The 26,387-nt window shown below is 38.7% G+C and overlaps 1 protein-coding gene, 1 long non-coding RNA gene and 1 other non-coding gene across 10 annotated transcripts in view; 2 read left to right on the forward strand and 1 right to left on the reverse strand.

Annotated features, from left to right (window-relative positions):
• Nucleotides 1-26,387, forward strand: part of LOC101736018 (syntaxin-binding protein 5) — a 235,842-nt gene that overhangs the window by 122,274 nt on the left and 87,181 nt on the right. The window lies entirely within an intron of this gene.
• On the forward strand, nt 1,641-1,732 carry Mir970 (microRNA mir-970). The gene has a single exon (NR_107279.1). It is a non-coding gene; the product is annotated as a microRNA mir-970 (primary transcript).
• On the reverse strand, nt 15,025-17,994 carry LOC134201042 (uncharacterized). The gene is made up of 2 exons (XR_009976191.1): nt 15,598-17,994; nt 15,025-15,360 (listed from the first exon to the last, which is right to left on the reverse strand). It is a non-coding gene; the product is annotated as an uncharacterized LOC134201042 (long non-coding RNA).

Raw genomic sequence — 26,387 nt, forward strand, 5'->3', positions numbered from 1 at the left:
CTATTAAACTTTCTTATCTTTTGTTTACATTCACAGATGACCATCTGTGAAACATTCACAGATGGTCAAGCAAATGCTTTGTTTGTTTGTTCCTAAGCAGTCCTCAATAAATTTACCATTAAGTAATTCTATTTTGTTCATCTTAAATATGTATAGCTCTATTCAGACAGCAGTGGCAGCGGCCGCCGCATCAGCCACCGAACATTTTTATCCTTTCAAGCGATACTGATCTATAAAACAATGTAGATAAAGTTTAAAATTCTTTCAAAGCTGAAAGTGCTCTTGGCACCTTTTTTTTCTCCTACCAATGCTGATAGCCTTGGCAGGCTATTTCAGCTTCCCCTTGACGTGTAGATGATCTCATGGGGCTCAAACCGGGAGTGTTGCTAACACTGACCCTACGAAGAGCAGTGCTTCGAAGAATCTACCACTGGATCGGAAACGCGACCAACTAAGAAGATCCGGTGAGAAACTCAGTGGGCTGCGTCTATAGGTTGATTTCTTCTTCGAGTTCTTCATCGCAAGCGACGGGTTCGGCGAGGACGGTAACCGGTGCTTGAGGTACCTAAAACACCGTTAATGGATCGGGAAGATCCGTAATGACGTGCTTAGGGCGACGTCGACTGTTTACCATTCGGTCCACAAGATCGGGTAGGCCTTCGCATCGCTGTCGGCCGTTGCCACCGATGTCTGAATTGAGCCGAAAACTTCACTTACCTTAAGTTTACCATTAAGTTTAAGTCTAAAAAACCTTAGTTACTCCTTATATCATCAGCTATCTATTAGTGAAAGTCTCGTCAAAATCGGTCCAGTCGTTCCAGAGATTAGCCGGAACAAACAGACAGACAGACAAAAATTGTAAAAAATGTTATTTTGGTGTATGTACCGTATATATATTTATATGCATGTGGTAAAAAGCGGTTATTTCAATATTACAAACAGACACTCCAATTTTATTTATGTGTATACATTCGAAATTCCCTAGAATTCTCATGTTAATCACAAATCACTTTTAAACGCGGTAAAAATGTACTCTTCTTTCCGAGCCGACCTGTGTGAATGCACTGTTATACTTACTAGGTACATTTGTATTATAAATTTCATTAAAAGTGGTAAATTAATGCAAAACTTACAATTTAAGTTCTTCACATTTATATTATTTACTTAATAAATATTATATGTTCGGAACTTAATAAATATAATTTCTGACCCTCTGTATTAGGAACCGTCTACCGCAGTAATAGGCTCTGACCTCAATCATACCTCCGTATTAGGGAAAATCGACCCGGCTATTTAAAACATTTTTTTAAATAAGTAATTTCTAGAAAAGAAACATAGACTCAACAGTAATACGAAATTTAAATTCCATTTTTGACGATGAAAATTTTTTCCATCTTTAGAAATACTTACAAATGCTTATTTTTCTTTCTTACTTTCAAATTTTGCGAAATACCTCCGTAATAGGTGCTTTTACCTTATACAAGAATTGCTCGCTTAAAGGTATAAGATTATAATTATATGAAGAATATAAGCTTTTTTTAACATTTCATATTTATACAAACAGATAAAACTGCATTGAAAAAATGAAACAAAAGCGCTGAAATAAAAAAGAAGAATATCGATTCGTGCACTTCTCAACGTGGAGGAATAGACAGAGCCTTGCGTGTGCTCTTATTGGTAGTGTGACTGATAATCTATCATAAGACACACGCGGCTCTGTCTGACTCCAGCGCCGCGGCAGCAACGAGAGATCAAGAGGAGAAGAACACAAGACTGAAGATGCGGACAGCACTCACGTTCTTCGCAGTACTGTTGGCCCAAGAAGATGGTCATAGATGTAAATGAGGAGAAAACAAGCAAATTATAATCTCCGAGCTATCAGCAGGAAAATTTTTAAGCAACCGACAACTAATTGATTTTGTTTTTACGATATTTATTAATAAGATGTAATTAAAGAAAATTTAATATAATTTATATAATGCGTTTTAAGACTTTATATACCACAAATTTCAAAGCTATAACATACATTTATTTAAACTCGAACTATGACGTACCTAACGTTGCGTACCAGTAATGAAAATGACAATTAATAAATCATAATGATATCTATTACAAAGGACTGTCTGAAACGGTCCTTGTCACAGTGCAAGTGGCCACGTATAGCTCCTCGTCTGCACATAAAATGTAACATTAAACTTCACGCGAGGTATTGCAATCACGACTTTAACATAAATTTGGGTATAACGAGTCCTGGGTTTTGTTTGTTCCATTTTTTTTAATTTATGTTCGCAAACCCGATTTAGCGTCAACCTTTCAACGTGCCAATACAGTTAACAAGGATTTCCTCCATTTGTTACACTTAAACAAATATATATTTTTTTAGAAAACTCCGAACAATGGAAGAGATATAATTTAGACGATGAAGATTGTGAAAATGTTTATACAGGGTTTCCTACAATAGGTATATAAAGCCGAAATGTGGTTATGGTATCAACAATGTAAATTACATTAAAATTAAGTAGTAATTAATTATTTCATACGAACACCAATTTCTCAATTGTTTCAACTGCTCGGTGACAGCCCTGAATGAATATGACAAAAGTGCCGTTAGTCTGTTCGTTTAGTTTGACCGCGGTAATCCTCTGACTTTGCTCGGTTTCTGACTTCGGGGGATCGGGTGCTTGGTCAAGAGGCCAGGGAAGTCGTTTAGTGGACGGGGTCCTGAATACCATACTTGTGGCAGCGATTCGCATATATCTGCGAATCGTCCGGTTCCACATATACCGCGTGCTCCCTAGGCGCCCTCGTAAGAAGTTCGGCCCCGGAGCAAAAAAAAAGGCTGTTCATTCCATTACATGCATCAGAAAGAGATAGACAATCAGTATCGGCAAATTTCAAACTTATTTCGGCAAATGTTATTAAATTTCAAATTTATTGGGAAGAGAAGCTGTTTGATATACCGACACAAGCGAGGCGAATTAGCGGCGCCGGCGGAGTGTTTTTGTGTAGGTATGTGTATTTCAACCAGCTGACATTACGTCACCATTTACAGTTCGGAGAACTCGGCTCGAATAGGCAGGCCGAATTGGGTTTTTTAGAATAATTTTTACTTTTTAGTGTGCCGAACTTGGTTTACGGACATAATTTTTTGTTAAATAAAATTGATTCAAGTTATCATTAACGTAATCTCAACCTTGAAGATACAGATTGTACATCACAGAGGGCTCGATGAAAGTCACAGGGACGCCCGGTATAAAAGTGTGATGTCGTAAGTATATTTTTAGTAGCACAAAGAGGCAGTCGAACGGCTTACCTGCTGTTAAGTGATTACGCGCTCCAATAGACGCCATTATAGGAAACGACAAAGGGAACGTCTTCGACCGAGCGGGTGTTCATACTCGTTAGAGCGATGATTCCCATGTTGTTATTTTGAAATTGTAAAGAATTATGTGAGCATTTTTGTTATGGCTTAGATGGGTGGACGAGCTCACAGCCCACCTGGTGTTAAGGGGTTACTGGAGCCCATAGACATCTACAGCGTAAATGGGCCACCAACCTTGAGACATAAGTTCTAAGGTCTCAGGTATAGTTACAACGGCTGCCCTACCCTTCAAACCGAAACGCAATACTGCTTCACGGCAGAAATAAGCAGGGAGGTGGTACCTACCCGCGCGAACTCTCAAGAGGTCCTACCACCAGTACCTACCACCAGCATATCTTGAAAATGTTGTTAGCGCTCTTCAGGTATTTTTATGGATCTTTTATATTGTATAGTATCTTTTTTTTCTTACCTAAGCTGAGAGCCTTGAGAGGCTATTTCAGCGTAACCTTAACTACTAGGTGAGCTCACGGGGCTCGAACCTGACAACGTTGCTAACACGAACCCTAGCAAGAGTCGTGCTTCGCAGAATCGACCGCCGGATCAGAAACGCGACCCACTGAGAAGATCCGGCGAGAAACTCAGTGGGCTGTGTCTGAGGGTTAATTTACTCGCCGAGCCCATCGGGTTCGACGATAATATAGTAGCTACTGTTGCACCACGACTTAGCAGTTTCCAACCTCCTAAGCTTGGGGGCAGGATACTGTACTGCCCTAGCGAATCTCAGTGCTCAAGAAAATAACTAAGTCCTGAGTTGAATAGTTATAATAGATAAATAGACGGATCTGAAGTTCCCATCCGAACCTACAGCGCTTTATTAAATAGTACCTTCCTTTATAATCGGCTTAATGTTCGACGAACAAGAGGATCGTTTTACCTTCGTGTTCCGAAAATGTGAATGTAATAATTAAAACCGAATATTCATGGAAAATATTATCAGAACTCAAAGATGGTAACTAATAATATGACATAATCGTACCTTTATTGGTGTGTGAATAAAGTTCACTTTTGCATAAACGAAAATTCATTGTGTAACTTTGGGTGTGAAATTTTATGGTATCAAAAAGTATCGGAAAATGAGTTACAGAGATATATCCATTAGAGTAAAGAGCTTATAGTGTATATTTGCATAGAACACAAGTCAATTTATACCTCTATGAGTGTACTTACATTACGATTTTAGTTTTGATTGAATGTTTCAATTGAGTGATTTGTTTCGATTTGAAATGGATTCTTAAACCTTATACTGGATCTTATTGGACGTGTTCATGAAACGAGGAGCCGGAGTGTCAGAGCTCGTGATTCCTCACACAATGGCCCACCTGACGGTAGATGATCACCGTCGCTTATGGATGCCAGCAATGCCCAAGGACCACCTACTGACGAAATCATGAATGGATTGGAGGACAATTATATAATGCAACGGGGTCTGCGACTTCATGTCTCATGATGCATGGTAGCATTCACGCTGTCATGTCTGTGGGTTGTCTTTCTGTCGTAAAGCAAGCACAGTGGCAAAAGAGGTCCAGGACACGCGAAGAGCCCACCCATTCATATTCGCTAAGTAACAAAATAGAGGGAGAGAGAATGAGAGAATATACTTAATTGCACCTCCTCCTTGCGTCGCATTCCTCATTGCTGAGGGTTGTGACCACTCTTTTGTATCACCTTCGCACGCACGATCTTTCTCCATTCATTCTTGTCTCTGGCGGTGTGGAGGAGTGCGGAGTGCGGAGTTAATTGTGTTTTGGTAATTGCACACCAAAACACAATTAACATTAAAAAACAGTCAACAAGCAGATACATTTGTACCATAGGCGATCTTTTACATACAACAGTTTAACTTACAGAAATTCTGGAAAAGATAAAGATATAGCAGTTATGTTGCGGTGTACTTATTACCTATTAAACTGAAACTTTACTGAAAATACTGAAACTTTATTTGATTATTTTTTTCGCTTTTGTGGTTTATCCAATACTTTAATGCTTTTTCAGCTAGTTTCGCAGGCGGCCCGTAAACCCTGTGTACCTACTTTATTTATTTCTCTCAGTTTCACACTTCGGGAATTCGCTTGACAATAAACATGGCGCCGCGTTCCGGGTCACAAATTGAACAATTTAAATTATTTCAAGACAAAACAGCGAGTTTCCGGTGTCGAGGCTGTTTCCTATTTAATACAATATTGGATTCGTCGAAATTTCGGTTTAATTAAAAGTACCTACAGAGAGATAAGTTTCCCTGTTCGGTACCTATCTACAGATTTTGATTTTCAGTCGCGTTGTGTTTGAGGACAAGTTCAAAGTCGATTCCAGTCGAGCGCTACATGACACCGATAAGTGATATTCGAGAAATTTCATCTATTTATATGTTTGTCTGTTGTTAAGGTCGCTTTTTAAGTACAATTTCAATTTCATTTAGTTTCAAATCACGATAGCCCTAAAGAAGTATTTACTGAACAAATAATATTTGGAATGTTCTTTTTGAAAACATGAAAACATGAAGATAAGACCAAGGGATGTCCGATGTGCCTAATGCCGCGAAATTTAAATATATAGTGAGGGGTAGATCTCAGGGGTATTTAAAACTATGGGTTAGTCACCAATATCGAATTTCGAATTTTAATCTTCCTTTATCACAAACAATTTTCAATTTTAAACAATAATTACATTTAGACGCGGGCGCACGCTATTCGCACTCAAAACGGAAGCGCCCGGAACATAGATTATACACTGTTGAAAAGATCGACATAGATGCTAACTATGTATAGCGAGCGGGCATACGGCCGCGAGAGTGACGTACCGGTCGGTTTGCTACAAATACTAATATTAAGCAGACTACATCTATCTAGAGGTCAATGAACTTTTTTTTGTTTCCGGAAGCGTCTAGTGTATAAATACATATATCAGCTCATGAAACAGTTCTGTTTATGAACGAAACCTACAATGAATTTATTATAATTGTAATTGTAATCATAAACTTCATACTTTTTACACCACGTTTCACTGATACATTTCCAGTTGTTACACTGGCTAATTAAGAAAAAGCGACCACTCAAGTTTAATCTTGTAATTTAGAAACTTTTAAATCAAGATTACGTTTGAGATCTAAAAGATATAAAACCATTTAACAAGCCCCGCCGAAACAGTATTACTAGAGAGTTTTGAAACAAGCGCCTAGTTTAAAAAGTTGAATTATTATTAGAAATTATTGCTATTTATATGATCAGGTACTGCGTGTTATGTATTCAAGTTATTTAAATGTGATTATGAATTGAATCAAATGAAACGAAATGCGTTTATTTCAGGCAACTGAAGCCCATACAATAACATAATATTTAAATTAAAATACAATAAAATTAAAATTACAATTTATCAGAATGATTAAAAATAAAATTAATGAAAAATGAAATCAAAACAAATAAAACCGAATCAAAATTATTAAAATTAAAATTGTTATCTACTAATATAAAAACAAAATTAAATAAAGGAACTAATACAATAAATAGTGAAGTAATGTTAACTGACGGTTACCGTCGCCATACCAGTTCACTGTGTTAGATAACGAGAGATAGATGCTTATTTTAACAGTGTCATAAATAGGAGCAGTCCAATCTGTCAGCAATAGCCAGGGCCGTGTTGGAGTTGGCCTGTATACTCTGAGTACCAAGAATGCGTCGTTATGGTTTCCTCTCAGTCGTTGGCACTCTTGGCAGAGTGATCGTGGTCATCAGTTCGGGAGATGGTGCGCTTCACAAGACGTCGCCATTCCTCGTGACTATGGTATTATCCATATTAAACATTAAGTTATGCCAGATGAAAGGCTAAAGGAAATAGCTAAAAGATTATCGTATTTCGAGGGACACTAATAGCGGCAAGGCCGAGCAAAACTAGTTGGACCTGGGGTCTGCTAACACGAGTCACTATATTACGTTTGCTGAATCTTCATAGCTGCGTCTCGATGTTACAGCCTAAATTAACTTGTTGTATCTACATGTGTGAGTGTCTTTGTGCGAACTAATAAACGTTCTACGCATTCAACATATGGGATCGCACACATCAGAAGCACACACATATAACAAGGACAAGTATTAACTTCGATTGGGAATCAATAGCCACTCGACTAAAGATGCGATATTTATTTTATATTAACCCACACCTGCCTGTCAGTATAACTTATGAACCAAATAATGCCACGCTTTTTTTACAATAAAATCATTTTTCTTACACTATTTTTAATTCAAATTTATTAAAATTTATTTTCTATTTTTTAATTGGATTTTCTATAAAAGCGTATTTTATTAGTTTTTTAAACTATTATTTATTTTTCATTTTTTAGTTGAATTTAAATTTTAAAAAAAATTTTTTTTAAACATTGTATTGTCATCGGTCCTTAATAAGTATACCACATTTCGAGTTAATCCGACGTTTTGAAGGGGCTCCAAGTGATGTTCAAAGATTCCGTTACAAACATACATACGTCTGAAGCTAATTAAAACTTATAAAAAAATGCAGTACTTGAATTTATGTTGTTTCAAGCCAATAGCTGTTGCGGCGTCTAACCCCACAGGCATGCAAGCACCGCTCGCTGCTAGTGTCGCTACGTACTAAACCGTTGTATATTGCAAAATCAAACAACAAACGATAAAGCCCTAACCGCAGTCCGTCACATGTCGCATTCTGTGGCATCGCCGTGTACTCGTGTAGCCATTGTACGAGGGCTTAATGGAAGAGGCTTACACGATCTGCGGGGCTGGTGTACAGCTATTGGGGTTCTGGTTTCATTTGTAAAGGCTATTGTTCTATTTCAATTCAATTTGCGTACCAGTTTGTTTATTATTCGTGTTTTGCGGTGTTGAGTGATTACTGGAACCTGTATATAACGTAACTTGAACGCCTCCCGCTCATGTTAAGACGTGGCGTCGAAGTCTTTTGTGCAATATTATCCGTGATTCCTTTGCTTCTAAAACAGGACCGTGGCACAGACCTGCGCCGATGCATATAATTATCTACTACTAGAATAAAATCAGTTAATTTTAAGAGAGTGACAAGTATATAGCGTTCTTGAAAGCAATTAAAGTTGAATCACGTATGTATATAAAACGCTCAGATTCACAGAGAGAGCAACACTGGCGCCACTAATTGGACCACACGACACCCGCCCGACAGACGCCCCGCTCCACTGGACCGCGTCATTCGTTTTATGACAATTCCGCGAAGATTTTACCTTTGCTAACGAAATTTCATTTTAATTGGCACGCTTCTGCTGGAAATCGAGACAATCGGATATTTTCGTTTGCGACTCTGAGTTTTGATATTAATTTTCACTTCTTCCTTGAAAATTGGAAAATGGACCCGTAATGGACTCGTAAACTTTGATTCTTTCCATGAACTGGAGCGTAATTTAATCTACAAAGTACCAGTAATATGATTTTGTTACGCCATAATTATGTAAATAACTCGGAATCGTTAATCTCTCTCTCTCTCTTCCCAGCTATTTATCCCACATGGTGGTGGGGTCAGCTTTCCTGACTTTACTCCTCCACCTCGCTCTGTCTTCGACATCCTCGTCAGCAACATTGCATTCTCTCTTGTCCTTCAGCACTACGTCCCTCCACCTTGTCTTCCTCTCTCTACCTCTAGGTCTCCGACCGGGGAGGTCGAGCAGTAGCGCCAAATTTCCGACGTAGTCAGGAATCGTTAATCATAATTTGTATATACTCGTATATTGTCAACGCGACTGAATGAACAATAACATTGGACCGAGGCTATACAATGTCTTCCAACATACATGACACGTTACACACGTCCGAGTCAGATCCGAACACCAATCAAAGATCATTGAACCGATAGTCACTGCAGCCGGCGGATGAATATATTGTCGATAAGGTGTATCGTATGTATGGACTGATGGTAATGAATCGGGTGAATTGAGCTGATTCAATGAAACTCAGAATGTTAGGAATGTTAGGAATTTAGTGCATTCCATTATGTTCGCCCAGAACAACTTGCGTGACGTAAAATTGTTGAGAATATAGAAGAGCGAGGTCCTCTAACGTATTGTAACGAGCGCACCACACGCCACCGGAGCAGAATCATCTTCGTTTTGTGATTTTCAAAACTTTTTTGTTTTTCACTTCCAAAATATACGAAGCACGAGAATTCGTAAAGTAACAATTTAGTTTAAGGTAATTTCAGAGTATTGTTCAATAAAATTAAAACTGTTTACGCATGTATGATTGTTATAATTTTTCCAATTAGCGTTTGAAATAATTTAGCGCTGCGCAATATTTCTTACGTTAGCTTTCTATCGACCTTAAAAAATAGGTCGTACAAGAATTGATTTGCGATATCGGTACTGATTCCTTATTTTCCTATTATTAACCACAAGTTTAAATTTGAGTCTCAATTGTAAATATTTTTATCAGGAAATGAGATCTTAGAGACTGCCTCCCTTTGCCCAAATGACATAGACACAAACGTTCAAACGTCTAATAACAAACGTCTCGGTTTCCCGCCCAAACGCATATGTGTGTCGTGCAGGCCACAGACTGCTCTATTTGAACTTTATACCAATAATAGGACCGTGGGCCCGTGATTTCCCCTGAGGCCGACCGACTACTAACTTCCGAAAAATAAGGATACAATGTTCGTTGATTTACGAGAAATTCCGAGATATTAATTTTGGTCCGAGCACTCTGTCGGGAGATTAGAATCATTTGAATTATGAATCTAAGCTGTAATTAATCGTCTGAATGGTCCGTGATAACAATTTTGTACAATTAACATGATTTATTGTATTTTCGGTTGTTTTTGCGTACGTAATTCATTTTTATTACTATGTGGGATGAATACAGAGGAGATGAATACAAATTTTGTTTAATTATCGAAATTCAATGAGTTTTATCAGATCAACATATCTCACAGATTATTTGGAGAGATTTCGTTGCTCTGATTATTTTGTAGCGTATGTTGCATGATTGATTGCTGCTTGCTATCAGGTGGGCTGTCCCCACGTCCGTCTGTTATAACAAAAAAAGCAGAACAGTTGGTTGGTTTGAGTCTGAAACACATGCATAAACTTTCATCCAACACAAGATTTGCAGTTAAATTTTTTTTGAGTAAACTCATGCACCTAAACGCCGTATCTTAACTTTTGTACTCACACAGGGTATCACTGTGTTCATTAAAACTGTACAACAACAATTTGGTTCTATTAATAGTAAGGCATAATTTAAGAAATAATTTAACAAAGTGAAAAGTCAATAGCTGTGCTAGAAAAAACACAAAGCTATCGTTCCATTAAGATGAACCTTAAAAAATAATTGAATTGTCTTTGCCGCCATTTTTACAAACTCTCTAAATTATATTAATTTAAAGGTAACTTCAAGAAATTCGTTTTGGTTAGGAAAACAAAAGGGCATTACGTAAAAAGGGGACTCCATTAGCGGAGATAAAGTTCTTGGAACGAATAAAGGTTTATTTAACAAAACATTTCAATTTGTCTGGGTCTTCAATAATAAGTCTCGTTTCTAACTTCTGCACTGAAAACTTTCATAGGGATTGGACTGAATAATATTTACTGTATACTGAATATTATTTAAACGTTATGTAAAGTTTCTTAGTCGATGTCGAAATAAAAGATTAGTAAAAGAAAGAAAGACTAATAAAGGACTAGATTATTCGTTTTATCAGCCAAAATATAAACAATATAAGCACACAGATTATTGTTTAGTGCCGGAACGTGGTAATCCATTGCTCTGTCTGATATTACCATAATAATGTTCGTCTGCAGTACGTATTAACGATTATAGTCGCAACGTGACCGTTCTAATTTATCGTTAGCGGCTGGATCACGCAATAACTCGAGAGGCTCTTGTCTATGTACTATGTATTGTTTTATTTCCCGCGATCCGATAAGTACTGGAGCCCATTGCCATCATCATGAATGCCATCATTAAACTTAAGAATAAATTAAAACAAATTTTCCAGATCATCTTTCATTTTATTATTTCCGAAATTTGTTCCGTGGTCACGAGTGTTTGAATTTTTATTGGTGAGGAAATGTACATAAACACTTTTGGATACTATCAAATATTTTATAAAAAAAAATACTATTAACTGCTGTGCTGCCCCATTGGAACGTATAACTGCTTCGCGATAATGTATAGAACAGTGGCGCATATCCCTGCGGCGTCACAACGAGTCCTTTTTTTTAATGGTTGATAGATTACTGGTGGCTCGGAGGCCTTTCCAGTTTCACCAGGACAGGCAGGCGAGCAACGACTCAGTCAGGACGGGGTGGGATTTGCTAACAGCTACCCGAGCGCCTCCAAAGGAAATCTAACAACTCAAGGGCAGTTGCTTCGCGAATGAATCTATTACCGGATCGGAATCGCGGCTGGCTGGGAAGATATGGCGAGAAACTCAGCGGGCTGATGCTTAGGTTAAATTGCACGTCGAACTTCTTGCCGAGTTCGAGGAGTAAGGTTACCGGGGTCCCCAAGTCTGCTCCTAGTGTTAGAGCTGAAGGCGTCTAATGCAAGGGTTATTGGATCTGATGGATCCGTAAGGAGTAGCACACAGTACAGTGTTTTAGCAAATTTCGCACTAGTCTCACCGTTTCTATCTACCTCCGGTTGGAACGTACGATGACAAAACATCCAGACTTCAATCGACTTCAAAGACACGTCCGTCAATCGAGTACACGTTTTGCTGGCCTCCAATAAAATAAAATATAAAAAAGAAGTCTTATTTTCCCCCTCCCAATATTGACATTTAAAAGATTTCACGTAAGTTCAGTGGCACATTGATGTCAAATTATGATAAATTGTGCGCGCCGTCACACGTCGTGCGAGATGACAAGTCGAGACAATGTCACGTGTCGCACATGTGACGTCATCAATTGAGATGAATTGACGTTATGTTGCTTCAACAGATATACAGCTGTTCCATAGACTCATTTGTAACACGTTTGGTTCTCGGTCTGAAGAGGCTTTATATGAAATAACCCATAGGACATAAACCAGTAGACAATGTTTCAAACATTATTTTTTTTTTTAATTTCTGAGACTCAGTTTAACAATAACTTACAACTTTCAAATGAGAATATAAATAAAACTGTGATCGACGGTTTTGCACACCTGATTTTATGAATCAAAAGATAAACAGTCGCCGTCGCCCAAAACAAGTCACTTCGGATGCTACGAATCCACTATTGGGACTGTAAGCATTCCAAGCACCGGTCACCATTCTCGTCGAAGCCGTCAAATGCGATGAAAGGTTTGCCAAGTAAATAAACTTAGAGACACCGCCCACTGAGTTTCTCGCCAGATCTTCTCAGTGGGTGCGACTCCGATCCGGTGGTAGATATAGCAAAACATTTCCCTTGCTAGGGCTAGTGTTAGTAAATACGCTGAATTTTTTGTGAAGCTGATACAATCCCTCGAGGTTACCAGAATAGATAGAAAAAAGTGACTTGCGTGATAGCAGTTACTTAATAATAATGTTTCAAAATATTTTTAAAATAATTCCTCCTTCATGCTAAAAATGTGAATGCAATAGGTAATGGTTGCGTAAAGTAATACCACGTAAGAAACAATTTTATTTTATCACGCTGTTGTATACGCTTCTATATAGGGTTCCCTGCCAAGTAGGTAAACAAAGAACGTTAAAATATTGTTTTCTTCTAAAACTAGAACATCTGTTCTGACACAATACTTATCACTGGACAGTTTCCGCGACGTTGCCGGAACTGAGCCGCCATGTTTATTTCATTGTAGCATTAGACGTCGCACGAAGCGGATGTCACTATGTAGGAGAATGGCGCTATTCCTGTCGTGACACGCGCCAGTTTGAAAGGCGATCCGGCCCATTTAAACTCTCTTTACGTCTGTGGGCCTCAGTAATCACTTTATGCCAATTGGGGCGTGAGCTTATCTGCCTGTTTAGGAAAAAATGAGGCATTTTGTTTTATTTAGATTATGTAGTAGGTACCAATGATTAGTATAGCATTTTTCCCCTACCTATTTTCTGGTAGCTTAAGGGGCTATTCCAGCTACGCCCGGACGGGTAGGTGAGCTCACGGGCTCAACCTGAGAGACTGCTAACCATAGCCCTAGCAAGATCAGGACTTTCTAAGTTCAATTTGAGATTCGTTGATAAATTAGCTGTATATTCGAATATTATGTATTCTTATTGAATTATTACAGTTCTAAGCTACAGTGTTTTTATTTTATTGCTTAGATGGGCGGATGAGCTCACAGCCCACCTGGTGTTAAGTGGTTACTGGAGCCCATAGACATTTCAACGTAAATGCGCCACCCACCTTGAGATATAAGTTCTAAGGTCTCAGTATAGTTACAACGGCTGCCCCACCCTTCAAACCGAAACGCATTACTGCTTCACGGCAGAAATAGGCAGGGCGGTGGTACCTACCCGTGCGGTCTCACAAGAGGTCATACCACCAGTGTTGACGACCTATTCTCCAAAACACAAGATATAAGATTTTAATACGTAAACACACATAAATACACACTTGCACATATACTTTATTAAGTTATTTAAATTTCAATTTGTCGATTAAAAATGAACGTGTGGGCTCTACGGATTTGCGTAATGAATAAATTATGTGATTTTTCTAGTAGCACCAACGGAAAAAGCTCTCACCAAATTAATAAATCAGATTAAAAAGTTACGAAAAACAAATATTTGAATAGAATATGATTTAATAACGAACTTAAAGTATTCACATGTTAATGCTTTAAATGTTAATTCAATGTCGGAACAACAACATTACTCATAATAATTAATATTCGTACATTCGTGAATACATTATTCAACATGTCTCTTCAAATTTACACGCAACATTATACAAAGATCAAGTTACAGTATTTAATATTAAGCGTGTTATAATATACGTCAGGTACGGGAATTTAGTCTATTAGTGTACAGCACTTAAGTTTATTTTACGTCGCTCACGTAATTGAGATATGTGGTTATAATGAGTTTTATTTAGATGGTGTGTTAGGGTGTTTTTTACTGAAAATTACACGCACTTGTCTTCTGAATATGTCTAGCTCAGGGGCTCCCAAACTTATTTTGTCTACTGCTGCACTTTGAGAGTAAATTATTTTTTAGCGCCCTCATTTTTTCACCTACTTAAGGACCACTATAGCGAGAGCTTAGCCGGTGTCTAAGAGTCCTCTTAGATGAAATTACACATCGCCTCCCAAGCCTCCAGACAACACCTCCATTTGTTTTCTGGGTCTCTTACCGCCTTTTCTGAACCTTTAGGCCTGCAGCGCCCACAAGGGGGCGTTATCGCCCACTTTGGGAAAGGCTGGTCTAATTACTGCTTGCTGCCTCTTCTATACAGCAGTCGACACCGGTCCGTTGTGGTAGGAACTATCTTTAGCTCTCGTCGTATACTTCTAGTCGTTAATACTAGATGGACGGTGACCCACCTGGACCGACCCTCTTCATAAAAGAAAAATAATTGGAAATGGAAGATTATCAGAAATGTATTGATATTATATGTATGTCAAGAAAAACCTTTATTATTTAAAAATCTTTAGTTCTTAAACAGGATTTTTCTTCAGTGTCATTTAGTGTCATGGAGTGAGGTCTGTCATTCAGTAAAAGAGGGCTCAGTTTTGTATAGTTTATTAATGCTGTTTACTGTTTAATTTTAAAAGGGGCTTAAATATTGTTTTCTTATTATATCACAGAAAACACAATTAAGTCTTTTATTGTTTATTCATTCTGAAATAGAGAGAGGGTATTCTTTATTGTACACAAAAAAAAATATGCGAAACATTAAATACAAAATAAAAAGTACAGTTGGCGGTCAAATGGAGATATTCCTTATCATTATATTTATACCAGTGGGAGGCGGCCATGCTCCGCTGCGACTATCGCTGAATGATGAATGGGAATACACCCAGTTGTAAAACTAGTCGCGGGCTATCGGTACGTTGATGGCGCTATAACAATATATTTCCTTGAATATTTCCTTGAAACAGCACAAAGTTTCAAATGAATGAGTTTATAAAATGTCAGAGTGTTGTGCGCTAATGCTAACAAACAAAAACACAAATGTTACAAATACATTATATTTGACGGGGAGGTTGGTTCCATGGCGTTTTTAAAATGTTGCTAACGCTTTCCTCTTCATCATTACCATTGCCTTGAATGCCACAGTGACGGTAATTAATACTCACCTTTCCAATGAATTTTGTTTATTACATTTCAAGCGTACAACGATAACAACAGAGAGCTCCGCCTTGGTCGGCTGCTCGAGTCGGAATGTTTTGTGCGACAATAGTCACTTGTTTTTATAGTAAAAGAAAGTAGGGGTATCTTAGTCATGAATTCTCATGAATACCGTCTTAAACACTTGTTGACATGCGTAACATTAAGGAAACAGCTAACTATAACTATTTTTAGTTAACTAAATAATGACGTTGCCCCGACATATTGTATAGTTTAGAGAACAAGAAATAAATTACGACAAAAAAGCCCCCGTAATCTCAGCACAGAGACTGTATTCCGCTTTGTAGTACGGCCTTAGTCTCAAGGTAATGTCGTGAAATGGCAAAAGCATTCCAGCGGCGATATATCCCACATTAATAATGCATGTTCCGTAATGAAATGTCGTCTCCCGAAACACAAGCGCGCCTCAACTCGAGGTATTTGTGTATTGTGATTGAATAGGCGGGGGTACGTGACTTGTGTTAATGGGAATTGTTCTGAGTTAATTAGACAGCGCAACGCAGTTCTCGCACATGAGGTCCCTGGACCAGAGAAATTCAATTGAGTTCGAACTGTATCAGTAAAGTATCGCTGCTATTGCCCAAGCGCAAGCTGTCACCGGACATCTCGATAACAAGATCAATAATTTTGGTATGGTGCTTATAGTTATCGCGGTACTATTATCGGTAATTCTGTGCTACGGAATGCGGATTCACTGCCATCGGAAAATCAGAAACTGGCTAAAAAAGGAAATGACAGTGGGGCACGTCAACCCACCTGTAGTCAGGGCACAAACTGTACAACAGCAGCCTGCCACCATCGAAGCTGATACGGCTGGTTATATTTAAAGTGTGATTATATGTGATTATATTTGAAGTGTTTATTAAGAACTCTATTTTATTTATTAAGTCAGCATTTATGTACCTAATGCCCCAAAAGAGAGGCATTAGGTATATAAATGCTAACTCTCTCATTGATATTGCGAGTGGTTTCTGCAGCGTTCGTTTCGCGTCGGAACTCGTTTCAAAAATCACTCGAATTTTCGAAGCATATCCATCTTTCTTGACAAGCTGAATAAAAAAAAAAACAACTGAAAGTCGATAATCGAACATTGCACATTTTTTTAAAGAAGAACCTCATAGGTACCATTTGAAAAAAGTTTCACTCAAAAATCTCAAAACATAAAGGTTCTATGTCAATTAGAAGTACCTATTACAATAGAACGGTAATTTCATACTTTAATTCCCAGTATTACATAGCTTCCAGATAAACTGTTTGTATAATTTTTTGATCGAAAAGCTCTCACGATACCTCCGTTCGGAGGGAGTGATAAACATTATTTATGTTTCAAAATGAGAATATTTTTGTTTAATAATTTCCAAAGTTAGCTTGTAAATTTCCGCAGGTCTCGAGCGCTTGTATCGCATTCGTACTTTCAAATGAGATATAGCATATTAATATTGTACAATCCCGGGTCTGACCTTTGCGCTGCGGTGAGGGCGAAGGTTATAATAATATCACCTCAACCTCGCCACACTCGACTCACGTCCTCGTCTCATTATTAACCGTTAAATGGATCAATAACGCGTCACTATTATCTAGTTTGGTGAGCCCTAGTTATGACCTTCCTGTTGTGATGTCTGTTTCTACCGCGCTTTTTTATTGTTCTGCATGGGCAGATGTAGTCACGGTCATCCTTGTGGTTGCCCCTTTATTACAAAGAGTTGGTATACATCAGAACGTAAATACCAACCGTATATCTCGGCTTCTGGAATTAATTTCGACCAGTGTGCTTAGCCTCCCTTCGTTTGCCGTTAGGGGCTCTGTTCCAATTCCATAGAAATTTGAGTTAACTTTTACGCGATCGAGAACGTTAAAATACTCGCTCTAAGCACACTGGTATCGGTGCAACTCATTCCGCCCGCGCTGTCACACGAATACAGCTGACACTTTCTCAAACCGAAACCGCTCAGTCTGATGAACCGCCTGGAATGGAATATGTTAATTGGTGCCGACGTTCTCTTTAGCTTTAAATGCTCTAAATCGTTTAATTTTCACAAAAATTCAAGGAGCGTATTTCATTCCCGATCCTGCGGACAGAATGGAAAAAAGTCGACGTCGCCTCAACACGTCATTTCGGATCCTCCCGATCCACTAACGGTGCTTCTAAGTTCCTCAAGCACCGGTCACGTCGCTTGCGACGAAGAGTTCGACGAGTAAATTAACCCTCAGACACAGCCCACTGAGTTTCTCGCCGGATCTTCTCAGTTGGTCGCGTTTCCGATTCGGTGGTAGATTCTGCGAAGCACGGCTCATGCTAGGGTTCGTGTTAGCAACGTCATCTGGTTTGAGCCCCGTGAGCTCACCTACTAGTTAAGGCGACGCTGATATAGCCTCTGAAGGCTATCAGCTTAGGTTTTTTTTTTATAGGATTAAAAAAAAAGAGCGTATTATGTGAAATTGAAATGATTTAGAACCACCAATTAAATAAATGATTTAGAACGAGATCCATCCCAATTGTAAATTCTAGATTTCGATCAACCTAAAGTCAAAGGTCGCAACATCATATAAAATGCAAGCCTCCCACGCTAAGGGTTGAAAGCTCAGCATACGCTCAGCTTACGGAGCTTCCAATGTGAGCTCGTGGTTAGTGTACAAAATTAAGCTTCAAATTTCGGGCTTGTGAATGTTTTATGAGAAGGAAATTAGTGTTTATAGTGGTTTAATCCGTTTAATCAATTTGAAATTGAAGAAAAATTTTTAACCATACTTTTACATAATGGAAAAAAAGAATTACATTTGATATGCTTAGAGCAGGCAAGACAATGTAGACTCGTGTAAGGTTAAAGTGGTTTAGGCAAGTTTTGTTGAACAAACAAATCCAAGGCCCATACGTTAATAAGCCGTGACGATGGCTTTTAGGCACGACGCATCCGCATCCGCGCCCTCACGCTTTTGTTTTTAAAGTCAGATCGGACAATGAAATCTTCTTAGACGTGGACTCTGATCTGTGCAGCCTCTAAACGATCGTGAGCCTGCGGTAACCAATATAATTAACTGTAGTAATGCAATTAAGACTACATCTAGTATCACGAGCCGGGCCGCAACATTGCGTGGCGTCTGTCGACTCTGGTAACCGCTTGATATCAAGCAGGTCGCGAGATATTTTAGTAATCTTAAAAAAAGGAACGTACTTCCCAAATTAAATGTTCTGTTTCCTAGGCGAACTTATTTTGACTATCCAATCTGTTTCGTTCATTTTTTTTTTTATTGCTTAGATGGGTGGACAATCTCACAGCCCACCTGGTGTTAAGTGGTTACTGGAGCCCATAGACATCTACAACGTAGACGCGCCACTCACCTTGAGATACAAGTTCTAAAGTATAGTTACAACGGCTGCCCCACCCTTCAAACCGAAACGCATTACTGCTTTACGGCAGAAATAGGTAGGGCGGTGGTACCTATCCGCGCGGACTCACAAGTGGTCCTACCACCAGTAAAACAATTGAAAGCAAGTGAACAAAATTGTTTCAAACAATTGAAAGCAAGTGTCCTAAAATTTACCTCGTTATCTACTTTATGAATTTTAATGTTCCTCTCCCAGTCCCTCGCCCTCTCCCTCTCTTTGTCTCCGTCCGTTGAGTCACGTCGACTCTTCCGCTCTGTTCGTTTCCTGAACATCGTAATTCGCGTTTTGTGGCGAGAAGTCTTAGTTGGGCGCTCTATCATTTTGTAGTGAAATTAACGGCCTGTATTAATTTAGACCGTAATTAATTGGACAGAAAAGACCACAAATGCCTCTCATTTATAATCACAGCTCCAATCTAATATATTCTTAAAGTTTAGTTAGTGGAATACTCGTAAAATTTACCTTAATTAATTGTGAACAAAATAACATAAGGTTACTACGATGGTCTCATAAATATTATAATAATGATTCCTTGAAGGTCCTTAAGTCATAGGGTCACAGGGAGGAAGCTTCGATTTATTTTTGTGAGGATTGAACGCAATCATCTTCTTAAATCAAATCAAATCAAATCAAACTTTATTAGCTAAAACACGGTTTACAAAGTTGTTGATAGTTGATAGTTATTTTATAGAACAGCGTGTTTCTACCAGGTCGGCGTGCAAATATTATTCAAAATTACTTACATTAAATGCGCAGTCAGTAAATATATTAATTAATTAAAATAACAAACAACAAATAAATTAATTGAATAAGAATTAGTTATTTCAGTGATAAAACGAAAACAAATAACAGTAAGAAGCGAACATAAAATTAACATAATGATTTATCATTTAAAAAATCGTTAACTGTATAATAGCATCTTAAGGTTAATAATTTTTTCAAATTCTTTTTAAATAAAAATAATTTGTCTTTTTTCATAGCATCAGGTAGCTTATTATATATTTTCGGTGCCATACACACTATACTTTTTTGCATAAGACTGATTAAAAGGTGACAAGGTGCTCAAAGATTGTTCGACCGCTAGCAATTCTTCAAACCGGCTGAAGCATATCCCTGGATTTATTACAATCGTCGTATGTAATACGCGAGGTGGAATGGGAGAAAAATCGTATTTTTGTACCTGTATTATCTGTAGTAAACGCGGTAGGTAGAGTCTCAGCTGGTTACCTGGTATTGCTGATGCCCACGAAGAGAATAACCACTCACCAACAGGTGGGCAGCTTACGTGCTAGTACTATAAATTAGAAGGCGGTAGATAAAACTCGTCTTGATTCCCTGCTAAATGATCTCTTGTGGTCAATTGACGTATGAGACTGTAATCACGATAATTCTTAGTTTTTTCTTCGATACGATTTGAAAATACGTTATGAATTATTAAATAGATAACTTTAAGCGTAACCTTAAAAAACACCCACCACAAAATATAATAAACTGAAAAAATGTAGTCATATTAGAAAACGTCGGAAAGAAGATAAAAAAATGTTTAATGAAAAACGACCTTCCGCGGATACCCGTCCGCACTGTCAACAGAGACAAAGGCAGGCGTCTACCTACCCGCAGTTTGATAAATCCCATGCCGCAAACGCGCTTTTGTTCTGGGCTTTAGTTAACCGAGTGAAAAATCGCACTTAGCTTTCGGCCGTCGCTAAGAAATGGTCTCGGGATCGTTTTGAGACTGGACGAGCCCACGGAGCTGCCGTCGCCTGAGTGAGTGGCCGCAGTAAGTGGGGTCGGGTCGAGCCTCCGACTTTTCCTTTTGTAACGCGTTCTGTGATATGCCATTTACATGACGATGAATTGTTTTCGAACAAATGTGTTCGGCGTCTGGCTCGGTTTGGAAAATCTTTGTAATTTGTAGACTGCTATGAGCATATACGCGTACAAATAAACGTTTTCCCCGTTGAATTTTATTTAGAAGAAACTCGAGATAACTAACTCATTAATGAACCGGAGATCTGAAAATAAAATTTAACCATTTTTTTTGTTGCTAAGATAAATGGACGAACTCACGGCCCACCTTGTTTTAAGTGGTCACCGGGGTCAATAAACATTAACCACGTTAGTGCCATCCCCTACCATGAGACATGAGTTCTAAGACTCAGTTTTTACAGTACAACGGCTGTTCCAACCTTCAAACCGAAACGCATTGCTGCTTCACGGCAGAATATTAATTTTATTACTGGTTGTAGGACCTCTTGTGAGTCCGCGCGGGTGGGTGCCACCAGCCTGCCTATTTCTGCCGTGAAGCAGTAATGCGTTTCGGTTTGAAGGGTGGGAGGGCCGTTGTAACTATACTGAGACCTTAGAACTTATACCTCTAGGTGGGTGGCGCATTTACGTTGTGGATGTCTATGGGCTCCAGTAACCACTTAAGACCGGGTGGGCTGTGAGCTCGTCCACCCATCTAAGCAATAACAATAAATAAAAAAAATAAAAAATAATAGGCAGGAAGGTGGTAGCTATCCGTGCGGGCACATAAGATGCCCTACCACCAGATGCTCCTCATCTAAACGTGAATTCTACTATCCTAAAGTCTGTTTTACGTATGTTCACCACGTCAGTATTGAAACGTTTTCAGGATTCCTTTTTTTTCAACAGTTATATGACACTTCATAACTAGACGTTACGAACGTACGAACTAAATGCAAATATAATATGTACATTTATAAGTATTCTCGCGAAGTGAGCAAGATTAATTGCAATTGTACGGTTTAATATAGCCTTCACTCCGCACATTACACGCGTATTTAATAAAATAAATGCGAGATTAAACCTTATCCCACTGAGTTTCTCGCTGGATCTTCGCGTTTCCGATCCGGTGGTAGATTCTGCGAAGCACTGCTCTTGCTAGGGACAGTGTTAGCATTACTCCGGTTTGAGTCCCGTGAGCTCACCTACTATTTAAGGTTACGCTGAAATAGCCTCTCAAAGCTATCAGCTTAGGTAGGAAAAAAAATATTAAACCTTAACAAACATTTCAGTCTCTCGTCCCAGAAATATATATCGGTAGAGGTTCAAGCAACCTTTGGGTCACGGGAGCCGTCGCGGATAAGCCGACGCCTGAAGCAAATGAGGACAACACGGACCAGTCAAAAAGGACCCAGCAGTAATTTGTCAAAGGGCGGATTAGATCTAAACCGACGCGGCTCGAGCGCTCAGCCCAACCGGGATTAGACGCTTCTACACAGAGCACCTGAGGCGTACTTTGCAATTCTTTGTAATGGCCTTTAATGGTATGAGCCAAGAAATTATTAACGAACCCTAACTTGTGTTCAGTTCTGAGGCTCAGGTAGGTGAGGTGAGAAACACGAGCAATACAGCGATGAGGATCCATTTTGTATTTATTACATACACTACTACTACTAAAAAACAACGAGCAATTTCGTACAAGAAATTTTAATATTTAAATATGTATTAAATGAAGTTCGACATAACGTGCCTATACCGCGCTTTCTGTAAACTATACAACAAATTCGTCACTGCTATTCATTTTTTGAACTGTAGTAGCTAATTTAAAAACGTGATCAAGTCCAATAAAAGTCTTAATATGAAAATGTACAATCTGGAAAATTTAAGCGAGCCTTAAAGAATGGTTTTGTGTAATTCAAATATAAACTCTAGGCGGGTGTTTTAAGAGTGTTTTTCAATTGTAACAATACAATTCAATGGAGCATTCATAGCAGGGGCTTTGTAATGGCGCCTTCAGTTTTCCGTTTAGCTCGAACAATATAACTTTTCATTTTGTAAGTCACTGTAATTTTAATGACAGTTATAGCCTCAGTCAGTAATTCTCACGTAATTCTGGCATTCCGTTTGTGCGCACTTTGACATCGATCTGCCTTGTTGCCGTTTTTTTTTAATTGCCCTTTTTTTATTGCTGAGATGGGTGGACGAGCTCAGAGCCCACCTGGTGCTAAGCGGTTACTGGAGCCCATAGACATCTACAACGTAAATGTGCCACACACCTTGAGATATAAGTTCTAGGGTCTCAGTATAGTCACAACGGCAGCCCCACCCTTCAAACCGAAACACGTTACTGCTTTACGGCAGAAATAGGCACTGCCTTTGTAGGCAGTCGGGCATACAGCCCGCCTGGTGAGTGGTTACCGTCGCCCATAGACGTCAACAATGCCAAGGACAGAGCCGACAGACCAAGCCGCTACCTACCGTAAATACACATACATTTTCTTTACTTTTTCACAATGATTGTAGATTTTAAATGAAACTTCCAAATACTGATATGCCAGGACTGGTGATTGTCATCGACAAGATGATACAACCAAATCACCACCAGTATTCGAATGGATTACTAATACTAATACTGATTACGTGCAGCCGCTGATGAACTGTGTTATGTAATTTATCAAACGCGGCTTGAAGAGACTCCTGGTGTTAGAACGCGGCTTGAAGAGACTCCTGGTCTTAGAACGCGGCTTGAAGAGACTCCTGGTGTTAGAACGCGGCTTGAAGAGACTCCTGGTGTTAGAACGCGGCTTGAAGAGACTCCTGGTGTTAGAACGTGGCTTGAAGAGACTCCTGGTGTTAGAACGCGGCTTGAAGAGACTCCTGGTGTTAGAACGCGGCTTGAAGAGACTCCTGGTGTTAGAACGTGGCTTGAAGAGACTCCTGGTGTTAGAACGCGGTTACATTCTCTCGACGCTCCTCATTTCTTTATTCGGTTACTGGAAATACAAAAATAAGACCAATATATTCAGTGAAATGAAAACTGATTGTGAATTGAGCCGTGGCGGCTGCGGACAATGAAAGACCGGGCGTATGACGTTCTTCCCTCCAATCCACTCCATTTTGATCCGGGCTCCATGATTTCCGACAGAACGGGATAAGGCGCAAGTTAATGGTTTTTACTGGTGGTAGGACCTGTTATGAATCCGCACGGGTAGGTACCACCACCCTGCCTATTTCTGCAGTGAAGCAGTAATGCGTTTCGATTTGAAGGGTGGGGCAGCCGTTTTAACTATACTGAGACCTTAGAAGTTATCTTAAGGTGGGTGGCGCATTTACGATGTAGATGTCTATGGGTTCCAGAAACCACTTAACACCAGGTGGGTTGTGAGCTCGTCCACCGATCTAAGCAATAAAAAATAAAAAATGAGTCATAGACTTAGTGACAATACGCGTTAAACAATAGTCTGAAATGAAATTTCAAGCAGTAAGTATCGCGTTTTGCCACGCCCAAAAAGTACCGACTTGTTACTTGGTTAGTCTAAACAGGAGGCTATCTGTGTAAGCCCACGCAGGCAGCTTCTCGCGCGAGCGTGGAGATGAGAAATAATAATATACTAGAGGTCCCGCAGTAGTCGAAATTCGACTATAATTAATTGGAATTGTAAGTTTGTACACTATTATGATTGTATTGTATACTTCTATAATCACAAATTTCGCCAAGACTACACTATAAAAAATATTAACAAAGACAAACAATATTTAATCTATTCTCAATTTGACAACAGACGTCAAGAACGAAAGTTTGACAATAAATAGTATGCATGCGTGTGTGCGTCAAGTACATGGTATGTAGTGTGTGTAATGTTTTCTTTATTGATATAATGTATCTTTTTGATGCATTATTTAAAAAAAATATTAGCATTCTGCACTTCTTCTCTATATTCTCTATAAGTGTGGAAAATTTCATACTCCTCCGTTCCCGCAATTTTCGTAAAAAGGGATACAAAGTTTTTGCTTTACGTATTAATTTAATATATAATTTCATAAAGTTTGAGTAGCGTTGTCGCCCTCGCTGCTGTCCCGCGCCCTCTAGACTGGCGCCAACCTATCCAGGCCACCGGGGTGGGTATTCATTATTTAATTTGCGGCAGCTTTTGTGTCGTTCGTACCGATCTCGGCGCGCACTCTATCTGACGTTTCCGAGAATACCATTTGCTTTTTGATTGCCACAGGTTACTGAGACATTTATTTTTTTACCATTATCGATAGAATTTTGTTACTGTATTGTTTTGTTTTATATGAAAAACGCATTGTGCGCTACTAAATTGATTACTCAAGTAAGCAAATTTAAAGAAACCAGTGGACTATTATGATGCTATTGTCAAAGATTACGAGTATTATACTTCTATAATCACAGATTTTGCCAAGACTTCAGACAAATATTATTAAAGACAAACAATATTTAATCTATTCTCAATTTGACCACAGACTATAAGCAATAAAAAAAGTTTAATAATAAACAAATAGTATGCGTATGTGTGTTGTTCTTTTTATTAATTTAATGTATTTTTATGCATATTTGAAAAAATATTAACATTCTGCACTCCGTCTCTATATCTATATCTATACTAATATTATAAAGAGGAAAGATTTGTTTGTTTGTTTGTTTCGAATAGGCTCCGAAACTACTGGACCGATTTGAAAAATTCTTTTTCCATTAGAAGCCGACATTGTCCCTGATGAACATAGGCTACTTTTTTTAATTTTTTTTTAATTTTTTTTTTTGGTTTCATGTGTGTTTTAATGTTTTCGAAGCGAAGCGAGGGCGGGTCGCTAGTTCTCTATAAGTGAGGGAAATTTCATACACCTCCGTCCGCGCATTTTCGTAAAAAGGGGTACAAAGTTTTTACTTCACGTATAAATATATAGATAAGAGCATTAAAGGACATATATTTACATCAAATCTCGATTTTCATATGTCCTTTTAAAGTTCACATTTAAACAATTGCAATCAAATTAATAATGCTTTATTAACTAAGTTAGTTGATACACTACGCCTGGATATAGTCCGCGCTATCAATCACACAACCAAACACGTTAATCTTATTTCCTTCGTGCGGTTGGAGCCTGCGATTCATCATACGGGCAACGCAGGAAATTCGCTAACCGTAATGATAATTACATCATAACGTAGATTTATCCTTTTAATAAATGAGTTCTCTGTGTTAACGATTTAGTCATTGATTGGACTATACCTAAGTATCGAAATGATTTACTGGTGGTAAGACGTCTTGTGAGTCCGCACGGCTAGGTACCACCATCCTGCCTATTTCTGCCGTGAATTAGTAATGCATTTCGGTTTGAAGGGTGGGGCAGCCGTTGTAACTATATTTGAGACCTTAGAGCTCAAGGTGGGTGGCGGCATTTACGTTGTAGATGTGTATGGGCTCCACTAACCACTTAACACCAGGTGGTCTCTACGCTCGTCCACCCATCTAAGCAATAAAAAAAAAATTTATTGAAAAGCTAAGCTAGCTTTGTTAAGCTTCGAGTATCTCAGCATATATTTTTGTATGGTCTTAAATAGAACAAGGCAGCATATAC

The sequence above is a fragment of the Bombyx mori genome, chromosome 23, assembly GCF_030269925.1.
Source record: "Bombyx mori chromosome 23, ASM3026992v2".
Taxonomy (NCBI): Eukaryota; Metazoa; Arthropoda; class Insecta; order Lepidoptera; family Bombycidae; genus Bombyx; species Bombyx mori.